The sequence below is a fragment of the Lolium rigidum genome, unplaced genomic scaffold (assembly GCF_022539505.1).
Source record: "Lolium rigidum isolate FL_2022 unplaced genomic scaffold, APGP_CSIRO_Lrig_0.1 contig_70220_1, whole genome shotgun sequence".
Lineage (NCBI taxonomy): Eukaryota > Viridiplantae > Streptophyta > Magnoliopsida > Poales > Poaceae > Lolium > Lolium rigidum.
Window position 1 is genome coordinate 1 of NW_025901444.1, and position 13647 is coordinate 13647.

The following is a 13647-nucleotide window of genomic DNA, read 5'->3' on the forward strand; positions in this document are numbered from 1 at the left end:
TTGCTGCTCGATACGTCTCCAACGTATCGATAATTTCTTGTGTTCCATGCCACATTATTGATGTTATCTACATGTTTTATGCACACTTTATGTCATACTAGATGACCTGGTGCGCCCCGGCGCACACGCAAAAGCAAGACAATACTCTAACCACAATTTTTACTTGACTGATGTTTATTTAGTTGTCCAAGAATTCAGTAGGTCTTTGAGAACCTGGGAGCAATGCTCTCTTCGTTTTCAAATCCATCTTACACATATTTTAAAAATTTAAAAATTGAAGTAAAAAAAATTGCACGTGCATCTTCACGTGCTACACACTCACAAAGTTGTTTCGGGAAAAATCGATTTATCATGTAGCCTATGTAAAAAAAGACAAAATTCAGTACTCGGAATAAGGCTATTCACAAGATAAATTTATCTTTTTTACATAGACCATAAAAAATATTATTTTTAATGAAACTTGGCGATCTCACATGTATTATAAAAAAATATTATTTTTAATGAAACTTGGCGATCTCACATGTAGAAATTTTTTAATTTTTTGTGACACTTCCAAATATAATTTTTGGTGGAGGGAACATATGCATCCGAAAGCCAAATTAAATTTCTGATCTAAGCAATCTTTCTTAAGGAAAATAATAACTTTCAAGCAACTATATAAAGATAACGCATATTTTGGGCGCCGTCAACACATTCAATATAGTGTTATTTTCTTCAATAAAAATACACCAGCATCATCACTAAAGAAGCACAAATGAGGCAGGCCACACAAGGTGGTCCTGATCATACTTGCATACCAAAATTACTATACATCATAACACCAGCTCCTCTGATATCGAGCCTATAAAACAAATACTGTACAAAAAGGTTTCTCAAAAAAATACTGTACAAAAAGAACCACGCTTAATTATACAGCTTAGATGACCCATTACGCCCGACGCAAAGGCAAAAGCGAGACTATGGTACTAATACTTTCATATAAATAATACAGAACTTCAGTAGAGAAAATTCATATGTACATCCTATGGATAATTGTTTGTATATGCTATGTTATATCTAGTGATTTTTGGGTTTATGGAAGATCTTTTTCATGTTCGTGTTAAGTTCTGTCTATTCTTTCAAAATGAGATTGTTACAATTTTCCATCAAATGTAGTTCTATTGATATAACAACTACCATATAGCGGTGTTAATCACTTTCTTACATGAGGCTGAAGCCTTGTATAAAGGCAGAAATACACGAAAATCCATCAGACTAATCACATGCATTAATTGCATTGCTCATTAGTTCATATTAAGATTGAATACATAGTTTAACAAATCACAAACACCTAAATATATGAACTGACATCGGCCATAAATTAGAAGCTCTAGGCAGAGAAAAATACTACTAAATAAGAACATGTTTTCACATTCAGTTTCATAAGCACATTAGGAAAAAAACATGTATTTAGATTACATATCATTTAGCACTAAATATAACATCAGTTGTTAAGGATCAACATCAGCTCTAAGCGAGCAAAAGAGTGCATCAGAACAGTCATAATGATTTTCAACAAGCCAGCTAAACTTCACGCCCATATAACTGACCATCATTGGTCTCGTTGTGAATAGGAACAATCTCACAATATTAATGGATGGCGTCTTTCAGGGGATCGTAAACCCAATTCCTCCACCTTCTGCAGTAAAATCGAGTCTCTCATGGCCAGCTGATCCGCACTTGACTCCTCCACCCAATTGTACTTTCTGCTGGAGAAAAAAAGGTCAACAAGCGTGAACCCACACCGACAACTCAACACACGCACAGAAATCGGCCACGGCTGGTAACACCCCCAGCTGCCTCTCGTAGTATCCCTGGCCGTTTTTGGCAGCACTGTCGCATGTCGCTTGCAGCACCGTTTCCTGTCCCTGGCAGCACCTTCGGCCCCGCCGCACCATCATCGCTGCTCGCAGCATCAATGGCCATAGCTGGCAGTACCCGCAGAAATAAAGTCTTCATTTCAGATCACTACAGTGCCCTGGGAATAGAGGATGAGAGTCAGTGTACGCATGGCGCAGAGCAGGATTTCGAAAAAAAAAGCAACCTACTGTGCAAAGAACAATTATTAAAGTCTAAAGCAGATAATAAGCTACACAATTAGAGCGAATAGCGCCCCCATCAAGTCATTATTATTTTCTGAATAAACTAAGCACTAAAATATGCTATTTGGGTAATATTAGCTAATTTGGGAGTATCGGCCAGAAGGCTCTTTTGTTTCTCATTTTCAAAGTAGTTTAGCTCTTTCGATGATAATAACTCTTGCACATCGGTGGAGCAACACTCGTTTAGCCTCTCACATTTACAAATAGATGACCATAACTCGGCTCATTGCCATTCTAGTATATCTCGTATCAACAGGTCACAATTTCCGACTGATCCTAGCAGCAGATCATACGATAGGTAGGCAACTAAATTATCGTGATCGAACAAAACACACGTATGTCTGTTATAATTCCATCGGATGCTTACTTTCCATATTTGCCAGCTCTATTGTTATAATTTGCATACTCGTTGCAATTCATGAACTATATGTATATATAATTATACTTGCTAAAGTACTGATCTCTAAATTTCAAAAATATTCAGACCAATCTAAGTATTGCATTATAAAGTTCATGTGTCAAATTGTATATTCGCCTGGCTTACCAGCTAGTAAATCATGGGTACAACCAGTTCGTTTTAATCCTAAGATATTAGAAGTAAGACCTAGTTAGAACTGGCCTACATTGCCAAATAAGAGTACTCTAGGCCTTCTAATTAAAATTTCTTCCTTTGTGCCTTCATACACTATATACCATATGCTGCACACCTACATTTAAGATTTACCTTTGGTTCTTCCAACTACCAACATTATAAAGTTACGTGCCCTGCCACATCAAGGGCTAAAGGTAGTTTAGATTTATAACCATGAGATTTGGAAACGTTATAATGACATTGCCTACAGCCCTCATAGAAGCCACATGAAAGATTAGTTGACCAACCTCGTCTTAAGATAAGTTGGTGTGTGCAAAGAAAGGTGTACCTAAGTGTTGATGGGGGATGTTGTAGCCACCAGGCAGGGCTGCAGGTCTCCTACTTTGTCTGTCCTGAATCAGACCTCTGCAGCGCCTTGGCATTGAGCAGGGGCTCCACACCATCAAGGCATCAGAACATCAACAACACATTCACTGCAACTTGTGCACCATTCTGCCGGAGAAAGGAAATGGTGCAGCTAAGAATTCAACACCAACAATCTCACACAAACAAAACGCCCCCAGGGCATAAACCAATTGCTTGTTGTTTGGACTGATCTGACCTAAAGCAGACGTCAACTATCTGCACCTGAAAAAGGAAATACATAAATTTCTCAAAAGAGATAAGAAAAGAAAATCGGTAACCAGAGATGATGAAAAAGAAAAGGCACTAAAGAAATAGGGTTCAAAAAGTCAGTCACCTGGGTGAAGTCTGCAAAGAAATACTCTTTGATCTTCTCAGTTACAGCCAGCTCCCTCTCCAGGACCCTCAGGAACTGGAACAACGCAACATGAGATATTATTACTTGACCTAGTTTTATAGAGAATGCACCGGACATATGGTTTGTATCCATTTAAACTAACTAAATAACTTTTCGTTTCTGCACCATGGATTGAACTTGGAGAAGTAAGCAGTTAATAGCCTGATTGTAAAGCCGATATGTGAAGCTGACAAGGAGCCAAAGTTAGGAACATAGTCTTGGACACCCATGCATTAGGAACCATGCTAGTGGTCCTTCTCCCATGCATTTTATCGGACATATGGCATGCACTAAAAATGGAACATCAAGCAAGAAAGGATGGCGACAAGAGATGAACACGATATAAAGTCATTCAGTGTCCAAGATGTCCTAATTGCTCGAAATCCCCAATCCGGATAAATCAAGAAAACCAAACAAAAACAAAAGGCATTAGTGCATTACAGATATAACCACGCAAAAAAGCTGCACAACAGCTAGTACTAATCAAATAATTTACTTATGGCCATAAATAAAACATGAATGGTTGTCACTCTGAAATTTTAAAAGAACGATACCAATACAATAGCTAGAAAGCAATACAAACTGTCACACTATCCTTTCTCTGGCAAAGTATTACATGCAATAAGTGGTTGAGCCCCATGTGCATTAAACATCCTAAAGCAAAAGCATACATGGAAAGAAACATTACACACTTCACTGTTTAAGTACATTATATCTACCACTAAATAGAGGGGGCATCATAATACACAGTAAAATCCATTACCTGCTTCTTCTAACCCCTTACGTCGACATATGTAGATAAAAGCCTCCAATTATTAAATGATTCCTAGTTTAACTGAAAGGCAGTTGCTTTTTCTTTTGAAAAATATCTGATAGGCGTTGCTGCAGGTGAGAACAAATATTTTCAGTGAGGTCCGTCAACAAAACCCTGCAGCGAATTATGTAGTACTTTAATATGATAAAATCCAGTTGGAGCAAAGGAAATAAACATCTAGGTACCTATGCAGAAGTTTTAAGCAATATGAGGCAGTAATCTGCACATAGAAGCACTGCACAGAGTATAACATGCTGCAAATGGCCTAACTAATGTACTGTTTCTATAACATGAAAATCTGAATTGTGTTAAAGCGACCAAGAAAGGTAAATGCATTATCAAAATTATAGAATGTAGACTGAACGTGCAGATTTGTACCCTGGGTCCAAATATGTGTGCATCCTCTTTAAATCTTCTTTGTAAGGCTAGATATAATCAATTAATCAGATTAAGAAAAGCTTCAACAGCACGACGTGGTGTTAAATGCAGTGGATAATCACCATTAGCACAATGGGACAAGAACTCATGATGAAGCCGACAAAGATTAGTGTAGAAGATGTGGACGAACATCCTAGACCTGGATGCAAAGAGGAAAAGGAAAATTAGGCAAACCAATTAACAAGAACAGGGCATGGAGGGCAACGAACACAGTAAGCCAGTGCGAAAGAGAGGAGAGAAGAAACCAACCTCAACCATACGCATGCACGACAGGAAACTCCATGGACAGAGAAGAACGCAGAACCAACGGTGGTTAGGCCCAGGGCGGCTCATCAGCATCACAATTTCTGTAGTCTGACCAATTCCTTTTATCATTCTAAATTTCCAAAGATGCGCTGGCGGCCAGATGCAGCCGGTGCTGCTCGCCATGGAGGCACAAAGATAATCACTTCTCATAACCTAAAAAGGCACCTTATCAGCTTGCAACATATATGATTGGTAGCTTATAGAAGAATAAACACCAAAAATTACATATCACCCTTAGTTCATAGTCATTGCATGACCCCCTTTGCAGCCTTAATTTATATCGGATTAATGAGTAATTTAGTACACATGAAATAAATAAACCACATTTTTTCAAATCACCATGCATTCATATAATCTGTTTATTTAATTAAATAAAGAAAATCACCAATTTCTTCAACATCCTGGTCACTGATGAGAGACCTTATTAACATGGAAGATTTGTCAAATGCTATCATGTTCTTGACTAAAGCGTACACTACGAACAATTATCTTGAACATGAATAAATCAGCATGGTAAAGGGAACCCCGGGATATCAACATGTAGCCTATAAGAATGGTGGCTTCACATGTAAAGTTGTAGATTGATTTAAATGGGTGGACATTCCCTTTCTTTTGTTTTATTCACTATCTTTCTATGGAGAATCCGAAACACTATCTTTCTCATTAGTTGTATTCAGTTCAGTGGGAGGAAAAGCAACCAAAAAAGGTAACTTTGTGCACAAAATGATATGCAACAGTGTTAAGCAAGGCGCGGGGAACTGAAGCAAGAATGTATTTATTTCCATAAGCCAAAAGAAAGCAAACCTTCGTAGTAGAAGAAAGCGGAGCACGGCAAGGACAGGCGAACAGCCAATCCTAGCAAATCTTCAGGCTGTGAAACAAAGTACAAACTCAAATTCGCAAATCATCAGGCTGTGAAATAGAGGACAATCTCATATTAGCAAATCAGAGGACACACTCATATTAGAGAATATTCAGGCTCATATTATACATTATAAAGATAAAGACTAAATTCCAGAAGAAGTAATATTGGCTAGCAAAAAGAGACCTGTTAGACAAAATTCTTCTTATGCCTGCACCCTTTTTTCAATAGACTACTCTGCTATACTCGTATTGATTAGTTGTCATAGAAATATGTGTGCTCCTATCATCAGGTTTCCACGAATGTTGTTTGTTTACCATAAACTTTAAAGCCATGTCAGATTGCAAAAAGCTATTTACAGAAAACTGAATTCACCACTCACCTGCAGCTAAGCATAATAAAACCAATCTACAACACAAAATAATCTTCAAGATTGAAGCAATTGTTACAGACGAATCAGAACCCCGCGAAGTGACAAATAGTTTGAATAAAAAGGCATATACAACAGAAGCGGGAGAAGATTTACCTCAAGCTAGCAGCAAAACAAGTTTATAAAGACGTGGTAGATAATGAGAGAGTTCAACCTGCAAGAGGAAATTTAATCATACAGCTTTGTACATAGGCACCCGATCATGTTACACATAGTAAACTGTAATTGTAAAAATAGCGCTCCATAGTTTACCACTTAGGTAAAGTACTACAGTTCCACAACTAAGCAGTTTTAAGCATAAATGAGTAAATGACCAGCTAATGATAATCAGAATGATCAACCTAAAACGCTTGGCAAAAAGAACAAAAATCATTCACCTCGCATTGCCATCCCAGGCTAATTTGAGATGCATACAACACAAATATTATCCGTAGAATACACAATTATTTATTTCCATGCGTATATAGAGGTCCATCAATCTGGTGCCAAGGTAAACAGGGATAAACGAGCTATTGCATGCTTTGCCTGCAAAAAGGATATCAAAGTTTCAGCTGACAAAAGACACACTTATTTATTTCCATGCGTATATAGAGCTACATCAATCCGATGCTAAGGTAAACAGAGATAAACGAGCTATTGAATGCTTTGCCTGCAAAAAGGATATCAAAATTTCAGCTGACAAAAGATAATGGCTTACTTAGATTGGGAAGGATGAGCATATATGCAGGTGCAGTGCAGGCAACGGTGGACATGGGCGTTATGAATCATGGACAGCCGAGAAAGGAAGAAATTCACCAGCCAGCTGAGAACTGAATCGCATCTTCTTTAGATATAAAGCATGAATCAATCTTTATTTTGCAAGGAAATCATGAATCAATCTAGAAGCAAGCTAGCACTGAATCGTTGGAGAGAGAGGAATTCCAGAAACATGTGCGGTGTGGTGTGGCTACCAAGAAAACGAAGTATTGAATCGATCGAGATAGCACTACCGCCAGGGTCAACCACCAAGAGCAAAAGCTCACTGCAGCGCCAGATCGACCGAGTCCAGGTCCATCTTGAGAAGTGCACACTCCTGCGGCAGCTCCTTCGGCCACGACCGCGGCCATCCCCGTCCGGCTCCATTCCGGGGGAGAGGCGGCGCGCTGCTGGCTTCCTCCACCTGGGAGTGCCCTCTCCGGCCTCGCGTCGGGCTGGAGCAGAGGAGAGAGGTCGTCGCCTTCCAGGGCGCTAGTGGTGGAGATCAGACTTGGGGGAGACGCCCTCTCCGGCCGCAAACTCGTGCTCGCCCCGCCGGGACGGACGCCTCCTCGATCTCGCCCCACGCCGGCGCACCGGAGCGATGGACGCCGCCCCCTCCACCGCAGGGCACCAGTCGCTGCCGACCTCACAGCGGCCTGACGTATCTGCTCCTCTTCCTCCATGTCTCTGCTGCGCCGCCTGCGCCAGTTCGAGCGCACATCCCGCACCAAGGACCGCCGCCACATCCTCCTCTCCCGAGGCAGCCGCCGCCGTTGTACCCGCATACGCGCCCGCGAGCGCGAGACGGCGCGAGCTCGACCGCTCGAGGGACGAGGCGGCGCAGGAGAGGAGAGTTGCGATTGGGGAGGAGGAGGAGAGGAGGTGGGGATTGGGGAGGTGGGGGACGCCATCTAGGTTTTCACCCGTCCAAGAAAACGAAGGCGACGCGAAGTGCTGCCGTATCTGTCTCTTACTGGCGGCCCCGCACGCTTTCGGGCCCGAGTGTCATGGACCGTGAATGAGTAGCGTCAGGTTGAAAAAGAAAATACTACATCTAACGGCCAGGGTGAAACGTGGGCTCACGAATTCACTGTCCATGGTAAATCGGACGACCACAATGGTTTTGCCCCTTTTGAGATCTCCTGGAGGCGGGTACTCTATCAACATTTATAGAAGAAATTCGTGCATTTTCTGGAACTAACCTATTAACAAGATGCCGAAGTGCCAGTTGCTGTTTTCTGCTGTTTTTGGTTTCAGAAATCCTAGTAAAGAAATATTCTCGGAATTGGACGAAATAAAAGCCCAGAGGCCTATTTTCTCACGAAGCTTCCGAATACCGAAGACGAGACGAAGAGGGGCCACGGGGTGGCCAAACCCTAGGGCGGCGCGGCCCCCCCCTTGGCCGCGCGGCCCTGTGGTGTGGGCCCTCCGTGCCGCCTCTCGACTTGCCCTTCCGCCTACTTAAAGCCTCCGTGATGAAACCCCCAGTACCGAGAGCCACGATACGGAAAACATTACTGAGACGCCGTCGCCGCCGATCCCATCTCGGGGGATCCTGGAGATCGCCTCCGGCACCCTGCCGGAGAGGGGAATCATCTCCCGGAGGACTCTACACCGCCATGGTCGCCTCCGGAGTGATGAGTGAGTAGTCTACCCCTGGACTATGGGTCCATAGCAGTAGCTAGATGGTTGTCTTCTCCCCATTGTGCTATCATTGTCGGATCTTGTGAGCTGCCTATCATGATCAAGATCATCTTTATGTAATTCTATATGTTGCGTTTGTTGGGATCCGATGAATAGAGAATACTTGTTATGTTGATTATCAAAGTTATACATGTGTTGTTTATGATCTTGCATGCTCTCCGTTATTAGTAGATGCTCTGGCCAAGTAGATGCTTTTAACTCCAAGAGGGAGTACTTATGCTCGATAGTGGGTTCATGCCCGCATTGACACCGGGACGATGGACGAAAGTTCTAAGGTTGTGTTGTGCTGTTGCCACTAGGGATAAAACATTGATGCTATGTCTAAGGATGTAGTTGTTGATTACATTACGCACCATACTTAATGCAATTGTCTCGTTGCTTTGCAACTTAATACCTGGAGGGGGTTCGGATGATAACTCGAAGGTGGACTTTTTAGGCATAGATGCGGTTGGATGGCGGTCTATGTACTTTGTCGTAATGCCCAATTAAATCTCACTATACTCATCATGATATGTATGTGCATGGTCATGCTCTCTTTATTTGTCAATTGCCCAACCGTAATTTGTTCACCCAACATGCTGTTCGTCTTATGGGAGAGACACCTCTAGTGAACTGTGGACCCCGGTCCAATTCTCTTTACTCGAAATACAATCTACTGCAATACTTGTTTTTACTGTTTTCTCGCAAACAATCATCTTCCACACAATACGGTTAATCCTTTGTTACAGCAAGCCGGTGAGATTGACAACCTCACCTGTTTCGTTGGGGCAAAGTACTTTGGTTGTGTTGTGCAGGTTCCACGTTGGCGCCGGAATCTCCGGTGTTGCGCCGCACTACATCCCGCCGCCATCAACCTTCAACGTGCTTCTTGGCTCCTCCTGGTTCGATAAACCTTGGTTTCTTTCCGAGGGAAAACTTGCTGCTGTGCGCATCATACCTTCCTCTTGGGGTTGCCCAACGAACGTGTGAAATACACGCCATCAAGCTCTTTTTATGGCGCCGTTGCCGGGGAGATCAAGACACGCTGCAAGGGGAGTCTCCACTTCTCAATCTCTTTACTTTGTTTTTTTCTTGCTTTATTTTATTTACTACTTTGTTTGCTGCACTAAATCAAAATACAAAAAAATTAGTTGCTAGTTTTACTTTATTTACTATCTTGTTTGCTATATTGAAAACACAAAAAAAAATTTAGTTTACTAGCATTTACTTTACTTATTTCATCATGTTTCCTTTTAATTTTACCACAAAGAACATACCGGTAGGACGTGGGTCTATAGTTGGGAGAAATAATATAGAAGAATTCTTCAACCATGTTAGTACTATTGATGATTTTGAGGATAGACACTTGGTAGACCTTGCGCCTACTTATGAAATTGCTGCCGCGCATTTAGTTCGCTTGTTGGAAACCAAATTTGTTAATCTCAATCCTATAATCCAACATATGTTTTTCACACTTAGTGATATGGAAGAAGGGGAAAAGAAAGATTTTGTTTTAGAAACCCTTCTTAGAGAATTTGGTGGTCTAGCAAGAGAAGCTAGAAAGGTCTTTGCTAAATTTAATATGCTTGGTTCTCCTACTAATTTTACTAGTCTCCTTGAAAAGATGGATATGGATAGAATAAGATACACTAATAATATTGATGATGGTGAGGAGATCAAAGCACCAATACCATGCAAGCTCCTAGCTATGAATGATGCACTAGAAAATAATTATGCTTGGCTTGTTCCTGAAAATTTGTTTGATGAGAGTAGCACACCTAAGACTAATGAAAAGGGAGATGCTAAAACTTATGTATCTAATATAATATGCCTAGTTTAGAAAACTCCACACCTCGCTGAGAATGCACCACCCTTCGATAATACTTGATACACACTTTCACGCGCCTAGCTGAAAGGCGTTAAAGAAAAGCGCTTATGGGAGACAACCCATGTTTTTACCTACAGTACTTTGTTTTTATTTTGTGTCTTGGAAGTTGTTTACTACTGTAGCAACCTCTCCTTATCTTAGTTTTGAGTTTTGTTGTGCCAAGTTAAGCCGTTGATAGAAAAGTAAGTACTAGATTTGGATTACTGCGCAGTTCCAGATTTCTTTGCTGTCACGAATCTGAGCCCACTGCCCTGCAGGAAGCTCAGAAAATTATGCCAATTTACGTGCATGATCCTCAGATATGTACGCAACTTTCATTCAATTTGAGCATTTTCATTTGAGCAAGTCTGGTGCCATTTTAAAATTCGTCAATACGAACTGTTCTGTTTTGACAGATTCTGCCTTTTATTTCGCATTGCCTCTTTCGCTATGTTGGATGAATTTCTTTGATCCACTAATGTCCAGTAGCATTATGCAATGTCCAGAAGTGTTAAGAATGATTGTGTCACCTCTGAATATGTCAATTTATATTGTGCACTAACCCTCTAATGAGTTGTTTCGAGTTTGGTGTGGAGGAAGTTTTCAAGGATCAAGAGAGGAGTATGATGCAACATGATCAAGGAGAGTGAAAGCTCTAAGCTTGGGGATGCACCCGGTGGTTCACCCCTGCATATATCAAGAAGACTCAAGCGTCTAAGCTTGGGGATGCCCAAGGCATCCCCTTCTTCATCAACAAATTATCGAGGTTCCTCCCCTGAAACTACATTTTTATTCGGCCACATCTTATGTGCTTTTTCTTGGAGCGTCGGTTTGTTTTTGTTTTTGTTTTGTTTGAATAAAATGGATCCTAGCATTCACTTTATGGGAGAGATACACACTCCGCTGTAGCATATGGACAAATATGTCCTTGGTTTCTACTCATAGTATTCATGGCGAAGTTTCTCCTTCGTTAAATTGTTATATGGTTGGAATTGGAAAATGATACATGTAGTAATTGCTATAAATGTCTTGGGTAATGTGATACTTGGCAATTGTTGTGCTCATGTTTAAGCTCTTGCATCATATGCTTTGCACCCATTAATGAAGAAATACATAGAGCATGCTAAAATTTGGTTTGCATATTTGGTTTCTCTAAGGTCTAGATAATTTCTAGTATTGAGTTTGAACAACAAGGAAGACGGTGTAGAGTCTTATAATGCTTTACAATATGTCTTTTATGTGAGTTTTGCTGCACCGGTTCATCCTTGTGTTTGTTTCAAATAAGCCTTGCTAGCCTAAACCTTGTATCGAGAGGGAATACTTCTCATGCATCCAAAATACTTGAGCCAACCACTATGCCATTTGTGTCCACCATACCTACCTATACTACATGGTATTTTCCCGCCATTCCAAAGTAAATTGCTTGAGTGCTACCTTTAGAATTCCATCATTCACCTTTGCAATATATAGCTCATGGGACAAATAGCTTAAAAACTATTGTGGTATTGAATATGTAATTATGCACTTTATCTCTTATTAAGTTGCTTGTTGTGCGATAACCATGTTTACTGGGGAACGCCATCAACTCTTTGTTGAATTTCATGTGAGTTGCTATGCATGTTCGTCTTGTCCGAAGTAAGGGCGATCTACACCGAGTTGAATGGTTTGAGCATGCATATTGTGAGAGAAGAACATTGGGCCGCTAACTAAAGCCATGATTCCATGGTGGAAGTTTCGAGTTTTGGACAAACATCCTCAAATCTCTAATGAGAAAAGAATTAATTGTTGTCAAATGCTTAAAGCATTAAAAGAGGAGTCCATTATCTGTTGTCTATGTTGTCCCGGTATGGATGTCTAAGTTGAGAATAATCAAAAGCGAGAAATCCAAATGCGAGCTTTCTCCTTAGACCTTTGTACGGGCGGCATAGAGGTACCCCTTTGTGAAACTTGGTTAAAGCATATGTATTGCGGTGATAATCCAGGTAGTCCAAGCTAATTAGGACAAGGTGCGAGCACTATTAGTACACTATGCATGAGGCTTGCAACTTATAAGATATAATTTACATGATGCATATGCTTTATTACTACCGTTGACAAAATTGTTTCATGTTTTCAAAATCAAAGCTCTAGCACAAATATAGCAATCGATGCTTTTCCTCTATGAGGACCATTCTTTTACTTTCAATGTTGAGTGAGTTCACCTATTTCTCTCCACCTCAAGAAGCAAACACTTGTGTGAACTGTGCATTGATTCCTACATACTTGCTTATTGCACTTATTATATTACTCTATGTTGACAATATCCATGAGATATACATGTTACAAGTTGAAAGCAACCGCTGAAACTTAATCTTCTTTTGTGTTGCTTCAATACCTTTACTTTGAATTATTGCTTTATGAGTTAACTCTTATGCAAGACTTATTGATGCTTGTCTTGAAGTGCTATTCATGAAAAGTCTTTGCTTTATGATTCACTTGTTTACTCATGTCATACACATTGTTTTGATCGCTGCATTCACTACATATGCTTTACAAATAGTATGATCAAGATTATGATGGCATGTCACTCCAGAAATTATCTTTGTTATCGTTTTACCTCGCTCGGGACGAGCGAGAACTAAGCTTGGGGATGCTGATACGTCTCCAACGTATCGATAATTTCTTGTGTTCCATGCCACATTATTGATGTTATCTACATGTTTTATGCACACTTTATGTCATATTCGTGCATTTTACGGAACTAACCTATTAACAAGATGCCGAAGTGCCGATTCTTTGTTTTCTGCTGTTTTTGGTTTCAGAAATCCTAGTAAAGAAATATTCTCGGAATTGGACGAAATAAAAGCCCGGAGGCCTATTTTCTCACGAAGCTTCCGGAAGACCGAAGACGAGACGAAGAGGGGCCACGGGGTGGCCAAACCCTAGGGCGGCGCGGCCCCCCTTGGCCGCGCGGCCCGTGGTGTGGGCCCCCGTGCCG

General features: G+C 40.9%; 2 long non-coding RNA genes across 2 annotated transcripts; both read right to left on the reverse strand.

Moving 5' to 3' along the window:
- Positions 1-1436: 1436 nt before the first annotated feature.
- Positions 1437-5242, reverse strand: LOC124682196. Its single transcript, XR_006996182.1, has 6 exons — positions 5034-5242; positions 4725-4923; positions 4296-4460; positions 3473-3547; positions 3062-3360; positions 1437-2017 (listed from the first exon to the last, which is right to left on the reverse strand). It is a non-coding gene; the product is annotated as an uncharacterized LOC124682196 (long non-coding RNA).
- A 658-nt stretch (positions 5243-5900) lies between these two features.
- LOC124682197 lies at positions 5901-7138 on the reverse strand. Its single transcript, XR_006996183.1, has 4 exons — positions 7080-7138; positions 6760-6907; positions 6479-6536; positions 5901-6002 (listed from the first exon to the last, which is right to left on the reverse strand). It is a non-coding gene; the product is annotated as an uncharacterized LOC124682197 (long non-coding RNA).
- Positions 7139-13647: the final 6509 nt, after the last annotated feature.